At 30.0% G+C, this 26514-nt stretch overlaps 1 protein-coding gene across 1 annotated transcript in view; it reads right to left on the bottom strand.

Moving 5' to 3' along the window:
• Positions 1 to 26514, bottom strand: part of Gyc32E (Guanylyl cyclase at 32E) — a 297263-nt gene that overhangs the window by 199528 nt on the left and 71221 nt on the right. The gene's annotated exons all lie outside the window — the stretch shown is intronic.

Below are 26514 nucleotides of genomic sequence, written 5' to 3'. Positions count from 1 at the left end.
CCTTTGTGATGAACTGAAACAACGCCTTGTTGCTTATTGAATTGTTATTTAATTTCTTGTCGTCTTGACATTTCGATAACATATAATTGAACATCTAACATATAACGTAACACATATAATTAAACTTAATAACATCTAAGTATACAAATAAAATAAGCGTTCATCCGAACATTAGTATGCGTGTTCATCCGGACTGAATGTACAACACGACCGCTCTGGGTCAGATTCTGGCGCCGAATGAATAGAAGTCGCGATATCATAATGACCACTACTTGTGGTATTATGACGTAGGACATTGTATGACCATAGCTTGCTGGAGAGCTCTAGCCCTCGTTATTAATTATTAATAAATCAATATATTTAAATTATAAAAAGGAAAGAAAGAAAGGAATGAAAGATTACAAAAGAAGTATTTATAAAATAGAAATAACCGTTGAAAATAATTTGTGAATTATTGTTTATACAATGTCAATCGAAAGCGAAAAATTAGCTAAATATCAATTTATACCCCACTCCAACTATTACACAGATAGGCCACCGCAACCTCATACGGGTTCCTTATATTGGATTTGATAAGATATCAAAATTTATCTTAAAAAACAGAAGAGATATTTTAAATTTCAACTAAATTATTTTTTTTTTCTAAACAAAGTATAAAAGAGGAGAAAACCGTTTAATATGTTATAGAGTTATAAGAAATCCGTGAGTTTTCTTATAATAAAAAATTCTCACAAAAATATTTGTTTGAATTAATTTTAATTCCTAGGAGGTTATTAAGCATTATCCCTTTAGTGTCATTCTATAATAAAGTTTTTGCATCGTTATTGATAAGTAACTTTCTTAATTACTAAATTCCTCTTTTTTACAGACTTCTACTTTCCTGGAAAGAAGGAAAGTAGAAAAAAAATGGGAAAATGGAAAGTAAAAAAATGGGGTATGGGTTTTTTGCGTTTCATGACTCAGGAACTCCAAAAACACAAAGAAAATTGGGGGGTAACGAACCCCATAACTTACTTCTTTACCCCTTTTAGATTACGTACATACGTATGTATGTAAGCCCGTCGGCGTGTTTGAAATTAATAACTTTTGATTAGATAAACCGATTATGATGAAATTTTGTACAGAAACTCGTGTATATGAGGCAATATGTTGTTAAAGTTTAGAGTCAATGTCTCCAGGGGGTGAGAAGGGATTTGGGGATCAATTTTCTCAAAAATTTGCAAAAGTAACCCCACTTTACATTAAGCTCAGTAAATGCCTATCTTATTATCTTTTATTCCAAAATTCCCTCTTCCCAAAAAATCGAAAATAAGTTGTCTTTTTATTTATTTCATATTTTTTAATCGAATCTTTTTTAATGTCTTCCTAGGCATAATAGTAGTGCAAGCGACTCAATAAAACTTTGGGAACAATATTGTGGGTGGCAAGCCGTTCAAAGTTTAAAAATATCGAATTTTTTTTTTAATTCTTGAAAACGTTTTTGGGTTTATATAATCTTTTAATTGTATTAAAATTCTAAATAATAAACTTTTTTAGTGATAATATTACAATAAAATTTCATCATAATTCACCTCCGACCCCAAAAAAGAAATTTTAGGTAATGAATTTTAGGAAAAGATATTAAAAGAAATTTTTTATTGGTTGTACATTTTTTTAGTTGAATTTTTTTAGTTTCTTCTTTATTTAATATAGTAAATGTAGAAAGATTAAAAACGTTCTTAGAAACTGATCTTTGAAGATGAAGGAGTAAAACAAATAAAAATATACAGATATTTTTAATTTTTTAAACTTTTTTTGTTTATTTAAACCGTTCGTTCTCAAAATGAACGATAACGCCCCGTTGTGGGCGCTGGAGGCCTTCAGAGGGACGGTAGAAGTCCCACAGAAAATTGGGGGCGTTCAGACGTTCTAAGAAGACGATGGCTGATTAAAAAAAAAGGCAATAATATGTTTTCCTAATATTTCAAACTAAAATGTAAAGTAAAATGTAAGTTTCAACTCAGAAATAGGATATGCCACGTTTAAAAACAGTAATTGCAATTACTGTTTTAAAGAAGGCATCTTAAAAATAGTAATTGCTATTATTATTTTTAACAGATGGTAAGTTTAAAAATTTCGGGGGGCGCTAGAAAATTTTTGATTCTCAATGTGGGCGGTGGGCGAAAAAGTTTGAGAATCAATGATTTAAAATATAATAATAATTTTACAATAAACTTCATCCATTATAGATTACCTTCACCCTAAAAAGAGAAACCATAGATAACCTTTTTCATGTATAATTATTTTTCCACTGAATAAGAATAAATAACCGACGCCAGGAAAGTATTACAACTTTGTTATCAGATTTTTTAAGCCTTGGTTTTTAATAGACTAGGGTTTCTAATGACTAGTATCAGACAATTTTGGTTACTATCGATTTTATAATTAATGTTTTATTCAGATCGTAAAGTATTAAATTATCTTGTCTCTCACTGCAATAATCGCTGTAACTCTTACTAAAATAGGTTCCACCTAGAATTAAAAAAAAAAAATAAGTAAAAGAAAATACTGAGTTTCGATTTTTTATTGCGATTACTAAAAATAAATTCTGCTGGTTAACAGAGAGATGTTACTTACAAGACTAAGTTTCAACTGCATTTGGGGAGTTCTGGCATCTTAGTAAAGAACTGCAAATTAGTTCTGGTGAAGAAGGCAATTGACAATCGTTTGGCTATTTATTTTCTTAATTATGAATCAAATAGAATTCTTGTACTTGTTTCGTACAGCAAAGCTGTAATGAATAAATTTTTTTTTTCATATCAAGCTCCTTATAGCTTTAAAGATTATTGTTACAAAAACTTCATGATTATAATTAAAGAAATTTAAATAAGTAAAATTAAGAAATTACCGTATAAAGAAAAAATACTTTTATACGTGTGTACTCTTATTCGTTAAGTAAAGTAAATAAAAAAAAGATTATTTAAAAGCAATAATTCCTTTAATATTTAAATATGCAACATTCAGAGAGAACATTTTAAATAAATAATAACATACATGAAAAAACAAATAATAATAATACATTAAAAGTTACATTTATATCATTTACATATGATACATTTACACTACACATATTTATCTAATTGAGTTTTCATAATTTCAACTTTAATGTACAATTTAAGCTGGAATAAATATTTATAAATGCTATAACTCTTTCATATTAACAAGATAAACACATGCTTAAAGCAATTTCCCAAAACGTTTCGTACCTCTACAACACTTCTTCTAAGCAATCAAAACGTAATTTATTACTTTATAAAACATTTACGCATGGTTAAATATTGCTTATAAATATTTAGAAAGAATAAACTCTGCTTTTCCATGAAGTTTTTCGTTTTCAAAGTAATTAACAGATATTGATCATTTGAAATTGTATAAATAATTGTAAATAAATGACAAGAAACAAGTCAAAATCATAATTTATTTTCATATATCAATTTAGTACTAAAAGAAAAGAGTTCCTCTTCCGTTTGTTTGTTTACAAGCTGAACATAAATCAGTGATATTCGAATCCTTTACGTTGATTCTCCCATTTTTGGGATATAAAAAAAAAATATTATAGCTCAATGTAATGTGATGGATTGTACAAGTAATACCGTATAAATAGTTCAGCGGTTCCAAGTATAATTAAAATAGCAACAGCGTAAAATGAAATTAAAAACCAGGTAAGACAAAAATTTTTGTGGCATTAACCTGTTTCTCAAATTTTAAAACTATTACGAAAACCAAATTTAATTCAAAAGAAGCTCTAGGCTTATAATGAAGCTTGGAGATAAATTTATAACCCCGATAAAAAAATCTAAACAATTCCATAACTTTTTTCTTTTTTTTGTTAAAAAAATATTTTATCAACAAAAATAGATCGAAAAATAAATGAAGCCCATCAAATGTTAAATTTTAAAATCTATTTTATTTACAAAATCTGCTCATTGAGTCGAAATTGATTTTTATAAAGCACACACGTAAAACACATTTTAGGGATAAATTTATTGAAAGATTAATAAATTTATTAATTTAAATTTTTAAACTCTTGTACAGAGCACGTCAGTGAAGCAGGAAAATTTAAGAGAATGGTTATTCATTTAACTTTTATGTGAGAGCGCTGTGCTTGATGATATATTGTCAGTCGTTTAATGCCATTTAGTAAACATGGAACAGTGATCAGGTGCACAACGTACATTCTGTGTTCAGAGGCTGGCTGAGGAATATAACTATAAATATCAGTTACCAAAACTAAAGTGTTGGCTTTTACCGGTAAGGACCCTGTAAGATGCAAAATTGTTCTCCAGGATAGAATTCTAGAAAAGGTGACTCATTTATCTACCTGGTCAGTGATGTTAGAAGGAGGTTCCAAGAAAAATTAGTAAATTTCAGTCAGGATGTGGTTTTATTAACAGAACTTTTCTACGGGAAGTCCCCAGAGACACTCAGCTCAAATTGTTTTATGACAGTTCTTTTGTATGGTATTGAGACGTAGTTTCTGAGGAGGGAGAGTTTAAGATGAGTTGAAGCCGCTGAAATGAGGTCATTAATATCGGAGAAAGGTGTGGACTCTAAGAGACAAACTTAGAAGTAGCTTGATAAGAAACAATTTGGGTAGAGGAAAAATAGCAGTTGAGAAAGTTTAGCGGAATAGACAAAAATGAAAGAAACATGTAGAGAAGGTGGTGGAAGATAGTATACCTCTGCAGATCCTTATTAATTATAGACAGGTTGGAAGAAGAAGTTTGGTCAGACAGAGAAAGAGATGGAAAAAACTGGAACAGGCATAGTGTCTATTCCGTAAATGAAAAAGAAGAACATCCCGAAGTCCAATTCAAAACTCTGATTTAAGAGAACGTAATGTTCCAAATATAGCATCTAAAATCTACATGATCAATCAGCTTCGTCACCCAAAACAATTGTGTAAAGTAATTTGGTGGTCTTCTGATTGTCATCGCAAATCAGCTGATTTCGAAGTCGAGAGTTCTAAGATTCAAATTCTAGTAAAGGCAGTTACTTTCATGCGGGTTTGAATACTAGATCGTGGATACTGGTGTTCCTTGGTGGCTGGGTTTCCATTAATCACACATATCAGGAATAGTGAAACTGGGACTGTACAAGACTACACCTCATTAACATTCATACATATCATCTTCATTCATCCTCTGAAGTAATACCTTACGGTGATTACGGAGGCTAAACAGAAAAATACAGAATATTAGGCATTCTGCGCGTGTGACTCAAGAAAATAGCACATTCTAAGCTACCCTGACTGAGAAGAATCTACAGAAAATCATAGACATCATCTACATAAGTAATTAATAACTTCATATAGAAGAGAACTCCACGATGTGTGTTTTAGATGCTACATTTGTCAAAGACAATATTAGTCTTGCCAAGCGTCTAATACAGGTTGACAGGTAAATAAGATCACCTATAGATAAGTACAAAGCGTTCCTGGACACCCCGTTTTCCGTCGTCCACGTTGACGTAGGTTCTCTAGTCTGACATGAGGCTTAGCTTTTTTACGTTGCAGTGATTGATCCCAGCGAGCTACAACAGATTTTTTCTAAGGTAGCATGGGGATTGACCAGCTAAGTCCTATAATGGTGCTTTAGCTGTGGCTGGTTATTTAGAAGCTTCTTGGCAAATTTTCCAGTTAGCTGAAAGGCTGCTGTCAACCATATCACTTGAAACCCATTTATTTATTTTTTATGAATTCATAATTTCAGAATTATAATCCGTCCCTCATCAACATACCAAAAAATATTTAGCGTGTCTTTATGAAGGAGCGATAGTATCTCAATGTTTATTATAAACGAAAAACATGATATGTATTACAGATGTTTAAATGTTAGTAAAAAAAATAATAAATATATTAATATATATATAATAAAATTATGAATATATTAATATATTAATTTAAATCCGAAACAACAAATTTTGTTTTAAAATGTACTTTCTAGTTGTAAATGTAGCTGTGATTAGGTGTTTGTGCGTACACTCATCACAGCTACACACACACACAAAACGCGCGCGTGTGTGTGTGTGTGTGTGTGTTGGGGGGGGGGGGTGTCTCAATGAAAATTCTTTCATACAATATTTATATTTATATATATATATATATATATATATAAAAATCCTTTGTAGTCGGGGAGGAGGAGCAAAGAAAGAAGGATAAAAAATAATTTTAATTTTATTTTTTACTTCCTTGTACGAAGTAAAGGAAGTATCGTGATCGCGAAAAATTTCAGTTTTCAGATTTCAACGGAAATATCCATTTTGACTAGATTAGGTGTGACGTCTGTACGTACGTATGTGTGTATATACGTACGTACGAATATCGCATAACTCAAAAACGATTAGCCGTAGTATGTTGAAATTTTGGATTTAACTATTGTAACATCTAGTCAAAAATCAAAAATATTTAGATTTTGGAATTTTTCTTAACTGCATTAATAAGCCTTGATTGAGTGCTTTTCCAGAGCCATTCATCGCGTGTAGCAGTCTTGGAATGAACACTTTCTACTTTGCACTCTTCAGAATGCTACTTACACTTGACGGGTTCACCCCACTTTCGCGCGCTCTCCGGTTCACTAATTTTTGCGGTGATCTGGTGAAATGTTGCAACACCACAGTACTGGACACTGGACTTGTAGCTATTTTGGTCGGCCGGATCTTTCCTTGTGCACATTTTTAAACTCTCTCTCCCACTGCTGTTGTACTTCGTGAATGTTCTCGTACTTCCAGTACCACTTCAATATAGTCTTGCGTTCAACAAACAATAAGCGAACCTCAGCCATTGTTGCTACTCTACTGTTTTCTGCTGCACTGGCTAATATGACTGGCTCGTTCCACCACCAAAAACCCGCGCATGCGCATAAATTACCAGCTCCGCCTACCACGACAAATTTAATTCCTTACATTACACTACTCATTAGATTAGTGAGTATAAGTCTTTTTGTTTAGATATTATTTAATTAAAAACAGTGAATACATTTTTTTGGTCCTCTCTGATATATATACTACGTAGGCATTAATTCAGGGTGTTATTGGTGAGATTTAAAACATATTGCTGCATTGGTATTCTATACTGGATATACTTAACGAGTTTAAAGGCTGATTTGAAGGTTAAGTGTCACATAACAAAATAGTTTGACCTAGGTTACGCATTTTATTTTTTTTAAATACATAGGATAATGTATTAAATATTAATTTAAGTTCACGTTTCAGGAAAAAAACCGTTAATTTCTGTAATATGATTAAACGTAAGATTTTATTAAGTAATGTAATAAATAGATGTAATAATAAAATAATTTTCTTGGTGGTACAAATCGGTAAAATTATAATAAAATTGTTTTAAATATTGTTTATTAGAAGAAATAACTACTAAATATGTTTTTTAATTGTTACAAAGTTGAAGATTAATTTTCTTCCTTGATTTTTGACGTAAGTATGCACAAGATAAGAATCTTACTATGTTGCGATATTTATAATGTAACTGATGATTTCCTGGGACTATTAGTTATTTTTAATAAAAATATAATAAATTCCAATTTTAATGTATTATTTTTTTTCCGATTACATCCGAAATAAAACAGATTAAAACCCAGAAACATTCCATTTACGTGTAGTTAATATTAGACTCGCCTGATAATAATAATCTATTTACAAATCGAAATAATTTTTTGATTTTATAGAATTTTTAATGGTTCGATGATAAATATGAAAAATTTAGATTTGTTGTTACATAACAGATAATGGTATTGTATTAAAACCTCTATAGGAAAAACGAATACACGTGTGAAAAGAATACTTATATTGCATTAGTAATTTTTTTTTTTTTTTAAATATATACGTCCATTCAATAATTAATAGGAAAAAATTAATGGAAACAATTAGATTACAAAAAAAAATTTTAAATACTATTAAGGGTGAAGATACCACACGAAATATAACAGTGAGTTTGTAATTAATATGAACTATTTTTTTATTAATCTGAAGCACTATAAAATACACCGTTTCTTAGAACTAGCTGAAGATTACAAAATCGTAACTAATATGATACGCAAAATTCAAGAAGCTTCAGCAAATGTAAATATCAGTGCAAAGGGATGAAAATTTAGAGGATATACAGTTAGGAAATAAGAGTTACCTAGTGTAGATATAATTACCCACAGGATTGGTATAATGGTGAACTCGTCATCGTAAATCAGCTGATTAAGAAGTCAAGAGTTCTAAGGTTCAAATCCTAGTAAAGGCAGTTACTTTTATTCGGATTTGAATACTAGATCGTGGATTCCGGTGTTATTTGGTGGTTTTTTCCTGGTTTAGCCTCCGGAAATTACCGTTCAGGATAATTCAAAGGATGAATGAGGATGATCATTCCTGAGATCTGTGGTTAGTTAAAACCCAACCACCAAAGAACACCGGTATCCACGATCTAGTGTTCAAATCCGTATAAAAAAATTTGCCTTTATTAGGACTTGAACGCTGGAACTCTCGACTTCCAAATCAGCTGATTTAGGAAGACGCGTTCACCAATAGACCAACCCGGTGGGTATTTAGTGGTTGGCTTTCAATTAACCACACATCTCAGGAATGTTCGACCTGACGCTGTACAAGACTACACTTCATTTGTATTCATACATCCTCATTCTTCCTCTGAAGTAATACCTTACGGTGGTTCCGGAGATTAAACAGAAAAAGAAGTGTGGCTACAGTAAAATAGCCAGTGTTTACTTAACAATGAAAGGAAGATTTATGTTGATTATTTGTCGTATGACTAGGGAAGAATAATTATTGAATTCTAAATTTAGTTTAAATGGATAAAGAAATAAAGTACAAAAAAGGTTGTACGTAGGCTTGGTTTATAGAGCAGAAACCATGGAACGTGAATAAAAGTACAATCCAAATTTTTATCTGAAGTGGATGTCCTCAGAAGGAATATTAGTACATTATGTTTAACAGAGTTAAGAAGATGATGAAACACTAGGTAGTTTGCGTATGCATATAAATACAATATCGCTAACAATACATATATCACAATTCACCGTGGAGAATTTTCCGTGAACAAGTTCAGGTTGTCTGAAGGGAATGGAACATAGTTTCTGGCTTCCTGATATTCTTATCCCAGCGGAAAATGGCTGAGAGAGTTTAATGTTATGATGTATAAAAAAGTAACCCCGGTGGTTAGAGGCCTGCCTGGGTGCTTACTTTGTCAAGGTAGGTATTTTGGCATCGAGCTCCGGGGTTAGCTGACAGACATTCTCTGTTGGGATGAGAATGGATATGTTGAGAAGAATATGATGGAGCTGCGATGTGGGAGGGTGTAGGCATTGACCTCGCTCCCGCAAGCGAACCAGAACAGAGAGATAGGGAATGTTTTTATTAGAATTTTATCAAATTTATGAATTGGTTTCATAAATTGGATAGAAAATGGAAGAATAGTTTTTTTGTGAAACTTCCGATGTTAGAGGAAGGCGTCGGGATTGCGCTTCTGCGATTCGGTTAATTTGATAATTGAAGGTTGTAAATTGTATTAGGTAGTCGAGGTTGGAAAAAGCCATGCGAAGGCGATGATAATAAGTTGTGTAAATACACTGATGGAAATAACTGCCGAGGCATTTGCATCAGTGACATGCTACTAGAGGCCAAAGTGTGATGTGTTATCAGGTTAGAGGGTCTAAAAGATAACCTCCGATAAATCCTATCAGGGCTAGGGACGGAGAGAATGGTGTGGTGACCGGGCTCATTACAAGATGTCTTCCCCTACGGGGGTCAGGATGACAATGTAAATAAGATATATAGTTAAACCCTTGTAAGATAATTTTCCACAATGTACTTTCACACAGAAGAAAGAGGAAAAGTACAGGCGCTATTGTAAAAACGTTACAGAAGAAGTAACAAAAGGACGAAACCCGGAGTATAAGATTAAATATACAAGAGAATATTGGAACTGGTTGTGAAAAGGTGGGACTGGTTATGTGCATTTAACCACCGGCTTGGTCTAGTGGTTAACGCGTCTTCCCAAATCAGCTGATTTGGAAGTCGAGCAATCCAGCGTTCAAGTCCTAGTAAAGTCAGTTATTTTTACACGGATTTGAATACTAGATTGTGGATAATGGTGTTCTTAGTGGTTGGGTTTCAATTAACCACACATCTCAGGAATGGTCGAACTGAGACTGTACAAGACTACACTTCATTTACACTCATACATATCATCCTCATTCATCCTCTGAAGTATTATCTGAAAGGTAATTACCGGAGGCTAAACAGGAAAAGAAAGTGGTTAGGTGCATTTACTTATGAATTAGATTCTAATGACCAAATTTTTGATGATTTGTTGATTGGGACAGTTTTCTTCATTTATAATTTCTATAATACGCGCTATTATTATTTTTTAATTATCATGTTATACGTTGCCGTATCATGTATTAAATTAAATCCGTAATTGTGGTTAGCGAATGGTGCTTCTCATTTACATTTTTTTTTAGCATTCGTATATATTATAAGAAATAAAACAATAAAGTTACCTTACGTGCTAAAAAATCATTACGTTGTTCAATGCATAAAAAAATAATTATACAGGCTTATAATTTTCATCGAATTTTCCTTCTCTCTTCTTTTTTTCCAACACTTCCATATCTACCTACCCATATTTTATTTTCCTTTTTTTTCACTAGTACATCTCAAAACAATTCATATAATTATTTCTCCATATCACATTTTACATACATAATATGTGAAAAATCTTTTTCTCAGTTAAATAGGAATCCTTTTTTCTTTTAGAAATTCTTTCATCTTTTTAAAAGTTTTAAAATATACGAGCTATAATAATGGGAGGATAAAACTGCACGAGTGCGAATCTGGTTGAGTATGTATTTTAAACGTAAATATTGTACAATTCTTTTCACGTAATCCCTTCCATTTGAAAGACAAACAACGAAATAAAATCTCTTTAGTATTACACGTCGAGTAAAACTAGGTATTTAATGTTAATACTAGAATAGGTAATAGTTAAATACTATAAATAGTAGGTTAAATAGTAGTTAAGATAGGTTAAATAGTAGTATAAATAGTAGTTAAGTACTATAAATAGGTAATAGTTAAATAGTAGAATAGGTAATAGTTAATACTGGAATAGGTATTTAATGTTAATACTAAAAGTAAAAAACAATAAAATCTAGTAGAGAACAGATTAATTTTAGATTGACGCGTTAACTTTACCAAACATCTTGAATTTAATTGTTCCGATTATTTCAAATGAGGTAAAGATGATAAATTCATTATTATTTTATTAATCTCTTAAAACAATTTCATAAAAGTAATTAAATATTCAAAATGTCTGTTCTACAAATATTTCAAAACATTTCTTCATACAATATTTGGGACGTTAGATTAAACTTAAGTAGAACTAAAGAATGTTACTAATTTTGTAAAATTTATAACAAGAAAAAGTAAAATTAATAAAATATTTTTTTTTTAATTAAAACAATTATTTTAAGCTAATGAATTTAAAAAAAATTCTTTTTCTTTCTTAATTTTCTTAATTTTTAATAAAATTTATTAATTATTATTTTTTTGTAATTAGAAATAATTTACTAAAACATATTTTTCACATTCTTGGCAAAGTTTATCTAAAATCGCTGGCAGAAAAAAGAATTTCAATTTAAAATAGTATAATTATTTAAAAATATTTTTATAAGAGAAACGAGTGGGATGTTAACATTAAACAAAAAAAAAAAACGGACTACGGGGAAAAACCTCCACATTTTAGTCGATTTTCCACTAAATTATGTCAACAGCTATAAAATGAGTAAATGAGGAAGTGGGTAGGGTAAATAATAATGGACTGCCTTAACAGCCGCATGCGTGGTAATTTTATGTCGATAACCAAATACAGTACAACCGCAGTTACCCTAAATATAAAGTTATCGTTGTGAATTGATTTCGAGTAATCCGGCTCAACTAAATGTAAAAACTAATAAAAATCTACATTAAGAACGAACATGTTCTTAGGAAAACTTATGTAACAATAAAAACAAAATAACATAGGTCTTATTCATTTTAAATTGCTTAAAAACCAAAAAATGATTGTGTTTTGGTTTTTAACGGCATCAATGGTGAAGGCACCATTGATGCCGTTACTGAACAGAGCAATAACAGACTTATAACCAGCAACCTAAATATGAAAAAAGGATTTGTAAGATGAACCTAAAAAATAGAAATTAATATAATGTGAAAAACAAATACTAATTTAGCTGATCTCTGTAGCGGACTGGTAGCGTCTTGACCTTTCATCCACGGGTCCCGCGTTCGAATCCCTCGGTCAGGCATGGAATTTTTCGTACGTTAAAAAAATTTAATTTCCATATTCCTGTGTACAAGTTTTTAATTTGGCAATTGGAAAAATAAAGCTAATTGCATTTACTTATGTTTATTTTATTAAATACTAAATAATTTACCCGGTGTTCCAGATCTTAAATTTATTATCAGCAAGCGTAAACAAAATAAAAAATAAAAATATCTCCTACATAATGCCATGCTTATACTAAAACTGACTTAAAAATCGAAATAATGGATACAACTTGGAATTAAAAAAGCAATTGAAGCAAAAGCCTTTTACAAAAATGGCAAAAATACATTTAATGTTTGCAATTTAGATAATATTTTTTTTATACATATATTTTTTATAATATATTTTTAATTTTTTTAACCTCCGGATCCACAGTTAGACATCTTCAGAGAATGAGATGAATGATTTGTAGCGTATGTAAAAATGCCATGCCTCACCGGGATTCGAACCCAGGACCTCCAGATGAAAAGCCGAGTCGCTACCACTCGGGCCACAGAAGCTGGCGTATATAATTATATCGTTAACGCTTGCAAAAAAAAAAATTATTCGAGTACGAAAATCGTATTATAAATACACTTTCTATTAAAACTGATCTCTGAATAATTAATTTATCTGGTCGACAAATGAAAAAATAGGCAAATTAAAAACAATATTTTCTAAATTTAATTTTAGATTTACGAAATTATTTCTTTTGTAAATTTGATTTAATCAACCATTGAAAGTAATGCAACATAAAAAAAAAACACAGTAAAATACGACACATCCCTGTCCAGATCTGCTGTTTTAAATTTTTTGTTGTTCATTCTGAATTTATGTTTTGTTTCTGTCGTTATTTTGACAAATTTAACCCTAAAATCATTCTCAAATTTCAGAAACCCATTGGAAAGACTTATTCTAGTCGACCCAGTGGTTTTTAAGTTTTAAATGAACGTTGATAGAAACAAACATACATTCTGTTTAATGAGAAAGCTTAATTCATTTTTTATTTGGAGCAATATAATTTATATGTTGTTTATAAAAAGAAATTGTAACCATTTGAAACATGAAAATGTAGTTACCTTAAAATCAAGCTACGATACTTCGAAAAAAGTTTTTGAACAAACAGAAAGATTTGTTAAGTAGGGTTTTAATTATTCTAATACTGATATTTAAAACCTCATTCTGCTTACTTTAAAGATGTAATAGTAGCTTAAGCAAGGTCAACTCGGTACTTTATTGCACCCAGCATTCAAAATACTTTCTTAAATTTGTAGTTCTCATAGAATCAGGTTTTATAAATCAACAGTGGTCTCTTAAATTTTAATTTTATTTAATATTCAATCTTCGTTTTACAGTTTTGTCTAATATTTTTAACGTAAATTTTGTAAAACATGTAAAATTATTAAAATTAAAAGAGATCGATTTTGCTCAAAAAATAAATAGACCATAATTTAAAGTTGCCAATCGAGAATTAGTACGGTTTTACTGTTATACATGTTCTGATTAGAGGGAAAATGAAAACATTATTAAACAAGTTCGAAATGTAACGTATACAATGGATACTTGCATAAATTAGAGAATATTTAGCAAAATGTTACATGAAAATGAAAATCCGTTGCCTAAATGTAACTTGAAGCTTTCCACTGTCTGGAGTAATTTGTTTTGTTCCTCCGGTTACTCCATGGATCGCAACTGAAATATCGTAATTTTCCAGCAGTAATAACCTTTCCTAATCGTTTATTTTTCTTTCTATTTAGGTTTCTGGGGACTCTGCTAAAGATGTGAATACCTGCATAGCTGGTCCATCCTTAATGTAACGTTGAAGGAGCAGCTGCTAGAGTGGACTTGACTAGAAAAAAGTATTAAAAATTATTCCTATTCAATTGGTCCACAGTGTATAGACTGAAATGCCTATTGGGTATTATTGGACCTATTAATCACTTCTTAAGCGTACGACACAAACTCTTCACTTAATATGCTTTCGCTCTGTGACTGATAGAGTACAATAGCGGCCATTTGGATAGCGTGCTGGTAGTGAAGGTTTCTTCTATATCACAGACAGCAGTAAACTCGTGGTGATGTCTGTGGACGGTAGGTAGAAAGACTTCTATTGTCGATTATACTTTGATCAAAGCTTTTACCATAAATCCATGTGTTAATGTAAAAATATTTAGTAAACGGAGAAAATAAGGGAATATTAATGACAATTTCAAAGGTTAAGTACAGTTAAGGCTATTTAAGCCACTTAAAAAAAGGTTGAAGTTTCTCAATTTAACGCATGTGTGTTTTCTTTTTCATACGTCTTCCAACCTAATGATGCGAGTAATTTTGATAATTCTTTTTAATTTATTTTTTGGTCAAGAGTTCTTCTAATGGTCCCGTTCAAAGTCTTTTCCACATTAACCGAAACACTTTTGAAACTAAAACCTGCATTGTTTTCAGAGATTATTTGAAAATATATTGTTTTGACGTGTTTATAGGTTTATTTTCGAACATTTCAGAGCCTTAATTCATGCTTGGTAACAGTCTTTTTTCATCGTTTCTCTACATTATTGTTTTATTTTTAATAAAATGTATGTTACTTATCTTTGCGTTTTTTGTATGCTCCTTGTTTTTAATACGGCATCATTTTTTGTAAACCTATCCATAATTTACATGAAAAAAAAAAATAATAAATAAAATAAACTTTAAAAACATTTTCAATTAAATTTATAATTTTTAAAGTCTGTGTTAAATTAATGGTTTTTTAATTCTAGGTGTCAATAGTTTTTTAAGCTAATCTCTAAAAAAATTTTAATTAAGGACAAATTTAATAAACATCTTTTTTTTATTTATTTGACTTTTTTTTAAGTCAGTTTTATTTTTTTCTTCAGGGTGTTTAATTGAGAACTTGAATCGACTATTAAAAAATACTTAATTTGAATAAACAACCGAGTACAAAAATCTTAAAAGATATATCTGTTAAAATATTAAAGGTATCTGAGAAAGAAAATCGCCGATTAATTTTTTTCGGATAAATTAATTTATTCGATTTTTAAACTGATAAATTAAAGAAGATTTTGGCCCGCTTATAGAAGAATTTGGTTCGCTTATTTAGTTAGTCACAGTGGTGAGTTAGTTTAAAATCGATGCTTGAGTGTAGGGTCTACTTGTTATTTTCAATTATTTCATCAAATTACGCTTACAATAATTTATTTTCTTATTAACAAAAAATTTATTTTAATATTAAATAAAAAAAAGTTATACCTCTTATTTTCTCTTATTTTTCTGTACATTTCTTGCATAAAAAATTATAAAAAACAAAATAACGAAAAGTCGGTCTTCTTGCGCAGAATTCCGCTAGAATTTTTTATAATCGAAAATGTTTTCTTTGTAATTAAATTATTCTAAATTACAATCTTCCGTAAATTTATTCAATACTTCGCTTTTCAATCATATAACGAGTGAAATTAGTTGTGTGTTTGTTATACAAGTAGAAATAATCTTTATTTAACATGTCGTATCATAGTCAAGTATCCTTAAAGCTTCATATAAACGTCTTGCTTATCAAAATTTCAGAAAGGTAATTAATTTAGTGAATGTTTAATTTATCTTCTTCAACAAATTAATTTTCTCAACTTAACTTTATAATAAAGCTACATTTACATCCTATAAATTAACGATAATATGAAGTAAATAATTAACCTTTTGCTCTCTTAACATGATTAAATTTTATAATTAATATAGTATAAAGAGTATATTCCTTTTCATATGAATATTGGGTAACTGTGAGCCTGAACGTCCTCAACCTTAATATTTTTCAAATTGAAGTATGTAAAATATGTTATATAATTAATAAAAATACAAGTTTCAAAAGTAGGAAGAATAAAATTACCTCATTATTCTTCCTCAGAATCTGTAATGGCAGTAGCGTTGTTATCAGCAGTTTTAGGCAACTCCATCATATAGTCAGGATACAATGAAGCAAGATTGGACCATAAATGATGTACTGGGGTCTTGAAGTCCCTGAATTTTCTTTTGAAAAAGAACTCTGCGAGATGCCCGTGCAAGTGATGCTTATAATTTCCTATCGAGGAACGTTTGAACTACGCACTTCTCGCCACGCACGTTCGATTGTGCGTATGTGCTCCAGTGTCCGGATGTATAAAATTATATTTAAGGTTCATCTCTAAATGTTGGTAGCCCTCGTGTTGCAAACAATAATATGTCTTCCAGCAACCGCTAACAATTATTGTACCGGGAAAAACATGCTTTTGTATAATAGGCAATAAGGTGGCGTATGGGATAGCTGGTGTAGCTAACTCTACAAGGAATTATATTGTTAAAAGTGAAAATTGTTAAAATTGATTTGGAAAAAAAGATGTGAACATTAATTTGGATTTACAGTGTGTACAAAAAAAGAATATCGGTACCTCTCGGTTATACGGGACCCCTACTGAAATCCAATTGTTTGCGTATTTAGAAATAAAATCACCTATACGTATGACTTATTGTATATCATTTTTATTTTTAACGTTAATTGGACGAGATTAGCGAGCATAAGTTATGTCATTAGATAATATTGATTCCGTGTAATGACGTATCGCGCACTATATCAATATAATCTAACCAAACATAACCTACGCTCGCTTCGCTCCCTAACTTCGTCTAATTAACGTTAAATATTCAAATTATATACATATATATTTATAAATATATATATTACAGATTCTGAGGAAGAATACTAAGGTCACTTCACTTTTCCGAGTTTGAAACTTGTATTTTTATTAATTATATAACATATTTTTTAACATACTTAAATTTGAAAAAAAGATTAAGGTTGACGACGTTCAAGCTCACCATTACCAAAAATTGTGTTTTCCAGCACAACAGTAATATAACCAACGATATTATGCTCACTTAAGAAACACTGCTTAATTATTTTAGTAGTGTGATTATAATTTAAACTTTTTAAAATTAAAAAAATTATTTACAAATTACTTGTAAAACAACTTTTTTTTATAAAGAGAAAAGTAAAATAAACAAAAACGCAAATAGATTTATAAAACAGTTGTAAGGTAAACGGATTTTTTAAAAAGTGAAAAATGAAGATAATTTCATAATAAAAATTTCAGTAACAACAACAAAAATAAATTGTTAAATCAAAATGATGAGAAAATTTAACATTGTTAATGTTATAAACATAATAAAAAAAACTAGGTTAATAGCAATAATATGCATAAAACAAAATGTCCAGATCGTGGCTGTTTTGTAAATATAAAACGAAATTTGGTTATATACAACGTACGAACAACATAAAAATGTTTTTTTTTAAGAGCCAATAATATGTATAATTTTTTTTAGAGGAAATCGGAAGCAAAAATAAAAACTTCATTTTCATAGCAACACAAAAAGTGAAAACAAACTAATTATTATAAATTAACATAAAATAATAGTTTCAATTAGAAATTTTACCGCCAAAAAATAAATAAATAAAAGCTGCACATAAATTTTGTTCAATTCTGCTTTAAATTGTATTATTTCATTGAAAAATCATACGTAATGTCTGAAATTAATAAGGGCATCATCGTTTAAATATTCTAAAATGTTGGAAAAAAAAAAGTATACGTATAAATTCAATCTAGTTAAAACACACAACAAATATAGTAAAACACATACAACAAAATTTCTCAAATAAAATAATTAGTTCATTAGCATCAAAATAAGATTTATTTTATTATAATTTAAGCCACTAAATATAACGTTTTCTTTGAACTATTATAGCTTTAAAAAATATATATATTGAATCTCAAAAGTTTATTAGATAAATTACTGATTTATTATCATCATCCTTAATTTAATTAATTTTATTGTGAAAAAAATAAGACGCTGAATTTTAGCGACTATCCAGATACAAACGATTTGAGATAACAAAACATATTTTTTATTTTAATGGCTAATCCCTTCTCTGTAGTTTGATTTATGTTTTAACTAGATACTGTATTAGTATTTACTACGCGTTCAGAACGTTTTATATGAGACCATACAATTTATAAAATAAAACAATTAATTATTTAAGATAAAACGATCTAAAAAGATTATTTTAAGATTCGATCTAAAAACTAGATTTTTTTTTAACTCTATTATTTTTAATTTTTCCATAATTTATTTGTGTAGAGTATTCTAACTAAAACAGTTTGAGTATGTATTAACAAAATGTTTAAAAAAGACAGCATTTCTCTATGAGTTAGTAGACCAAAACTGCTGTCGAGTAGCACCAACAACTAACTAAATACTCTCTATAATTTTCAGTTACAGTAATAATAATATTCTTGAACAAGTAAACCACCTAAAAGAAGAGATTGCTGGGCTAAACAAGCAAACTTTGTTGGGCTTCGCAGAAATTGTTGGGGTAAACATATCTTTCAAAAAGACAGAATTCATGACCAACATCAAAGATTGATGTCATAACAAGTAAGGCTAAGCCCAATTTGGATTTTTTTAAATGACTGTTCAGACCTTTTAAAAGCATTGATACTGGTGTTGTAAAATCAAAACCTAAACCGACAACGATTGTTAACGTCTATATGCCTACAAGCGCCCATGATGATGATGAGGTAGAATGCGTATACGAAGAGCAATTAAACATGAGCAATTATACGATGAAGCAATTAAAGACGTAAAAGGAGATGAAAATTTAATAATAGTTGGAGATTGGAATGCAATCATTGGAAAAGGCAAGGAAGGAAATATAGTGGGTGAATACGGGCTGGGCAAAAGGAATGAAAGAGGGGACCGACTTATACAGTTTTGCACGAAGTATAATTTAGTAATTGCCAACACCCAATTTAAAAATCATAATAGAAGAATATACACTTGGAAAAAGCCAGGCGATACTGCAAGGTATATTGCAAGGGATAGATTATATCATGGTTAAGCAAAGATTTAGAAATCAACTCGTTGACTGCAAAACTTACCCTGGAGCAGACATTGATAGCAACCATAATTTGGTGATAATGAAATGTAGATTGGGGTTTAAAAACCTGAAGAAAAGGTGTCAGATGAATGGTGGAATTTAGAGAAGCTTGAGGAAGAGGAGGTAAAGAAGATTTTTGAGGAGGACATCGCAAGAGGTATGAGTAAAAAAGATAAGGTAGAAAATATAGAAGAAGAATGGGAGAATGTTAGGAAATTCTTAAATCAGCAGAAGCAAACTTAGGCGGAATAAAGAGAACTGGTAGAAAACCTTGGGTTTCAGACGATATATTGCAGCTGATGGATGAACGTAGAAAATATAAGAATGCTAGTGATGAAGAAAGTAGAGCAACTATCGGCAATTAAGAAATGTTATAAACAGGAAGTGAAAACTGGCGAAGGAAGATTGGATTAAAGTGTTCAGAAGTGGAAAGAGAAATGAACATTGGTAAAATAGACGGAGCATACAGGAAAGTTAAGGAATATTTTGGGGTACATAAATTAAAATCTAATAATGTGTTAAACAAAGATGGTACACCAATATATAATACGAAAGGTAAAGTCGATAGATGGGTGGAATATATTGAAGAACAAGTTATACGGAGGAAATGAATTAGAAAATCGTGTTATAGAGGAAGAAGAGGAAGTTGAGGCGGATGAAATGGGAGAAACAATACTGAGTTCTGAATTTAAGAGAGCATTAAAAGATTTAAATGGCAGAAAGGCTCCTGGAATAGACGGAATACCTGTAGAATTACTGCGCAGTGCAGGTGAGGAAGCGATTGATAGATTACACAAACTGGTGAGTAATATTTATGAAAAAGGGGAATTTCCGTCAGACTTCAAAAAAAGTGTTATAGTAATGATACCAAAGAAAGCAGGGGCAGATAAATGTGTAGAATACAGAACAATTAGTTTAACTAGTCATGCATCAAAAATCTTAACTAGAATTCTATACAGAAGAATTGAGAGGAGAGTGGAGGAAGTGTTAGGAGAAGACCAATTTGGTTTCAGGAAAAGTATAGGGACAAGGGAAGCAATTTTAGGCTTCAGATTGATAGTAGAAGGAAGACTAAAGAAAAACAAACCAACATACTTGGCGTTTATAGACCTAGAAAAGGCATTCGATAATGTAGACTGGAATAAAATGTTCAGCATTTTAAAAAAAATCAGGGTTCAAATACAGAGATAGAAGAACAATTGCTAACATGTAATGGAACCAAACATCAACAGTAAAAATTGAAGAACATAAGAAAGAAGCCGTAATAAGAAAGGGAGTCCGACAAGGATGTTCCCTATCTCCGTTACTTTTTAATCTTTACATGGAACTAGCAGTTAATGATGTTAAAGAACAATTTAGATTCGGAGCAACAGTACAAGGTGAAAAGATAAAGATGCTACGATTTGCTGATGATATAGTAATTCTAGCTGAGAGTAAAAAGGATTTAGAAGAAACAATGAACGGCATAGATGAAGTCCTACGCAAGAACTATCGCATGAAAATAAACAAGAACAAAACAAAAGTAATGAAATGTAGTAGAAATAACAAAGATGGACCACCGAATGTGAAAATAGGAGGAGAAAAGATTATGGAGGTAGAAGAATTTTGTTATTTGGGAAGTAGAATTACTAAAGATGGACGAAGCAGGAGCGGTATAAAATGCCAAATAGCACAAGCGAAACGAGCCTTCAGTAAGAAATATAATTTGTTTACATCAAAAATTAATTTAAATGTCAGGAAAAGATTTTTGAAAGTATATGTTTGGAGTGTCGCTTTATATGGAAGTGAACCTTGGACGATCGGAGTACCTGAGAAGAAAAGATTAGAAGCTTTTGAAATGCGGTGCTATAGGAGAATGTTAAAAATCAGACGGATGGATAAAGTGACAAATTAAGAGGTATTGCGGCAAATAGATGAAGAAAGAAGCATTTGGAAAAATATAGTTAAAAGAAGAGACAGACTTATAGGCCACATACTAAGGCATCCTGGAATAGTCGCTTTAATATTGGAAGGAGAGGTAGAAGGGAAAAATTGTGTAGGCAGGCCACGTTTGGAATATGTAAAACAAATTGTTAGGGGTGTAGGATGTAGAGGGTATACTGAAATGAAACGACTAGCACTAGATAGGGAATCTTGGAGAGCTGCATCAAACCAGTCAAATGACTGAAGAGAAAAAAAAAACTGGTGTTGTTCTGTACAAATCATTGGTATTACAGTACCATCAGGAACAGAAATTATAATAACACCAATGAGGATCTCAAACATGTGCAAAGTAATTTCTCACTTGGCTACGTTTTAAATTTAACTTCAGTACCTCTCGATTATCGTTATAGTTATATAACACCGGTTAAATTTATCACCCATATCTCTCAGAAGAGGTATGTTCAACTTAATTTTTTTTTTATAAGAATTTTCCTGGTCTGAATTATATTCCGGAATCGTTTCATCTCAGAGTGCCACGAGCCAGATTAAGAAGTACTTCTATTTTTATCTCTCCAACTGATAGAATTAATTATAACAGCCATTAATTATGAAGATAAGGTAAATTACTTTATAACCATCTGACAAGTTTATTTCTTAATTGAAAAAACTGATTTAGGGAAATTACTGGTGGTTGATGGGGTTTTAATTAGCGATTCTACGTTAATGTTTCGGCAGACATAACCTCTGGAATAGCTGGGGTGACTAGCTGGTCGGTGAATTGAATGATTTCAGTGTTTGTAGATTGCTCCAGACCCTTGGTTGCTGCTTCGATCATCTTACTTCGATCTTCAGATCTCCGGGTTTGGTGTTCGATATTTTCTTTCCTTATCCTTATAACTGAGTCTTTATCTGCTTTTTATTCCTTTTTTTAGGAATCACAGGAAACAATTGCTTGTCCATTTAAAAATGCAACTACTGAAAAATGAAAAAAAAAGTCGTTATAACATTCGTATTTGTATTCTATTCCATTTTTTCCTGTTACGCACTAACAACACGTTAAGGTTTTTAGAAACTGATCTGCTGTTCCAATTTTCTCCCATTGTTATCCTGTTGCCTGGCTTTCTGTCCTGTCTAGGATGGTAAGGAGCACTGTAAGGGGTGGTGAAGGTACATTTTGATATTAGTATTATTTTATAAGTATATATATATTTTTTATATTTCAGTCTGCCACTTAATCAATGAAGCCAATGAACCGTATTCTTATAGCAGAATTTAAAATCATCTGGAAGTGGAACTATAGATTGTAATACACTAATAAATATAACAGAGGTAATTTTGTGGAAAATTAATTTATTTTCTCTGAAAAAATCTAAACGTTTATTTAAACTAACATGCTTTCTGTAATCTTTTAAACTTTCGATATATACATTAAAATTTCGAAGTAAATTAATGCAGTGGTTTTGAAACGTATTTATTAAAAAAAATAATAAATAAGCTTTTTTTTAATACAACAAATATAAATCATAAAGAAATAATATATCAAGTAGTTTGAGATCAACGAGACAGATGAGTAGAAGAGTAATATATTATTTTTTTAAATAGAATAAAAATAATCCATTTAGCATCTGAAAAGAATAAAAGAATGAAACAGAGTATTCAAGTTTATAATAAATCAGCATATAGCTACTTAGTGTTTTTTAGTTAAGTAAACCAATATAAAATTTTTAATTTATAAAATGTAAAAATAACTGTAAAACAACCTCCTTATTTAATGATTTGCAAACATCAAATAAAGTATAGAAGTAATTATTATTATGGAAATAAATTAGTATAAAATATAAAAAGTAAAAAATGTAAGAAATCATTCAATATATTTAAATTTATAAATGGATGTATATTTTTTCAAAAGATAACAAATAATAAGAATCAGTATAAAAGAAAGAAAGGTAAACAGAAATAATTGAAACACGTATATGAAACCACAAATGAAATTCAAAAAATAAATATTTATTTTACTGATATAATATGAAAAATATATTATAAGTGGTTTGTCTGGCTTTATTGAATTAGGTTTCATTTTTAAAGAGTTTCATTTTAAATGTATTAGATACACACACACACACACACATATATATATATATATATATATATATATATATATATATATATAACATTAAAAATTGAGAAGAAAAAGTAATGACTTTGATGAAGAAAAACGTTTTATAAAAATGTTAATATTTGTTATGCAAAGAACTGTTATTATAATATTAAACGAGTAATAATAAATTTAGACGCTTCCAAAATAGCTTGCAAAAACGTAAAATTTTCATTTAATATACAATTAGTTATGATGATGATTAGTTACTTATATACAGTTTTACATACAAAAAAATACGAATTATATTTCACGACTGAAAAAAAAAAAACACGAAATATTATATAATTCTTATGAACTAATTTCAAAACTAATATAACCTTAATCAAGAAGAGAGAATATCAAAACTTTTTATTAAAAAAAAAAAGTTTGTATTACGAATGTTAAATTAATATAGATTGTTCCTACTGTTATAAAGATGTAACAACAGCCTGCTACTTAATTGGAGTTATTTACCAAGCTTCAATTAATTAGTTGAACAATCACGTAATTGATTCAACAATTAGAAGAAGATTTCAGGGTAGCTAAACTACCGTACTCCATTTTCAAATCGATTTCATTAAAATAATAATAATTTATCATTATGATTTGTACCGTTACTAAAAGCAATAAACAATCTGATCTGGGCATCTCATGACTTCCTTGTACGCATATTAAATTACATATAAATTTTCTTTTAAAATGAAAAGTACATAAAATTGTATTTCAATAATAACTTCTGATATTTTTTCATATATATTTTTTTACTGAATTATTATTTATCGTAATTTTTTTTTACAATGAGAAGTTAATAATTATTAATAAATCGAATAATATATTTAAATAAATAAAAAAATAAAAATAAAAAAAGGAGATGAAGTCTGTTTGAACCGATGTGCCTTCCCCTAAGATCCAAATATTTCATTAATTAAAATTTCATTTGGCTATAACTGGAACCAATGAAGATAAGTACTACTTATGATATATCGTTGAAAAGCTCTCAATGAGTGGTTATTACTGCAGTTAAGAAAAAGTCCAAAATCCCAAAAGCTTTCGATTTTGGGCTTTTGTTAGACACTTTTGGTTCAGTCGATTGAAATAAAAAAGCGAGGTGCACAACTAGATGTTAAAACAGTCATTAATAAATATAACAGAACTATGAATAAGCTATGAATAAGCAACTTTCATTAGTAAATACCTGTACTTATTGTTGCCCACTTTTCTGTCATTTTGTGAATCCATTAAAAATTGTAAGTGAGCAATATTTTAGAATTCAGAAAAAATTTATTTAAATTATACTAAAAAATTTTATTGTGATTAAATATCAGTTTATTATGTCGGTATTATATGTTTGACTCAGTTAAGAAGAAAATGGTACACCACTTTCTCCTCATTTTCCCTAGTTTGTAAAACCATTATTTCGGTTTTGGAAACTAACATAAATGTGTTTATACGTATATTGAATAATTACTACAACACTAATTTATTTTTTTTACCTTCCCCCTTTTTTAGACGTCTTTATTATAATTCAAAAATCTTCAGAAAAAAAATAAACGCATAAATATTGTTTAACACGCGTTCAGACACAGTCTCATTTGGTTATCAGCTTAAATTATTTATACAAAACTTTGATAAAAAAGCACATTTTTAAATTATTGATTAATATTAAATAGCATATTTTTTATTACACCAGGTGAATAGCTTAAATCCTAACCAAGCCTATTAGAACTACAGTTATTTAAGAGTCAACATTAACGCTGCTATCGTTGCTGCTGCTACTACTAGCGACAACAGTGGTTTTATATGTTACTACTCTATTTACTGTTGTAGATATATTATGTAGTTACTACTCTTGCCTACTATTGTCAGTGTTAAACTGTTCATGCTTCAGTACAATATATTTGTTCTTTTCAGTTGTGTCTTTTAAAATACCTTATTCGATCAAGAAAAGGGTGGCTATAGTGAAAACTTACGTGCGTTCTGGTTCTTATCAAAAACCGCATCAAATATTCGCGGAAAAATTTCCGTGGGTAAATATCCCAGCAAAGATTAACATATACGAATTGGTTAATAAAAAATGGCGTACAACGAGGTCGGTTTCAAACACAAATCGAAATAAGCAGCCTTCCGTTATGATTCCAGAGATCATAGGCAATATTCAAAGAAGGATTTTTACCAGTACAAAAAAATCTATACGTAATGTATACTTAAGTGATGACAACAAAGCGGTGTAAAATTCACGTCTTACTGTACGATTTTTCAGCATTTAAATTTTAAATCGTATCGTGTATCAACTGTGCAACAACTTAAGAGAACAGAAAAACGAAACGTTTTAATTACAATTACGAAGTTCTCAAAAACATTGTAACAAAGTGATCCCATGCTGTATTTCATGTCAGATGAGACATGATTTCAGTTATCTATATTTGAGCGACCACTTCATGATGATAAAATCAGTGTACGGTGTGCTGTTTCTGGTAATCAGTGGGGCCAATATCTTTTGATCGGAATGTCAATACAGAAGTGTACCGTACAACTTTCAAAGAATTTTGTACTCGTTCAACAGATTGTGTAAAATAGCACGAGTTCTTCAAACAAGACGTACTTCAATCAACTTGTCGTACATCAAACAATTCACTACCACGCGTTCATGCGACTTTTATTGAAGCACGAAATGTCAACAGAGGGTGGTGGTCTCCGTGTTCTCCAGATTTATCTAGTTGCGATTTTTTCCTTTGGGTATATTTGAAGGTTAGAATTTATTATTTAAATCCCCGATTACCCATGAACTGAAGGCGAACATTCAAGAAGAAATCGACGGCATTGGCAACAACGTTTTTACGTAAATATTACTCGAGCATAAAAAGTGCACTGCTGCGCAGAGTACTCTCTTGAAAACATCTTTTGTAAAAATATAGTAAATATGTAAACTTTAGACTTTAAACTGCAGAATTTGATTTAATTTATGTTTTCATTTTGTAATTTCATTAATAAAATGTTACATGTCGCCACTGTATTTAGTCTGTAGCGGTTTGGTTTTACAGGTGCTCAATCTCTAGTATATAATAATGAAGTATTTGGTCAGTTTTAAAAAAAAAAGTATTTCTAAAATATTTTTACTGTTAAGTATTTGTAAGTTTTTTCTAT

The sequence above is a fragment of the Lycorma delicatula genome, chromosome 6 (genome assembly GCF_047948215.1).
Source record: "Lycorma delicatula isolate Av1 chromosome 6, ASM4794821v1, whole genome shotgun sequence".
NCBI classification, from domain to species: Eukaryota; Metazoa; Arthropoda; class Insecta; order Hemiptera; family Fulgoridae; genus Lycorma; species Lycorma delicatula.
The sequence above is the reverse complement of the archived record's forward strand: the minus strand, read 5'-3'. Positions and strand labels throughout refer to the sequence as shown.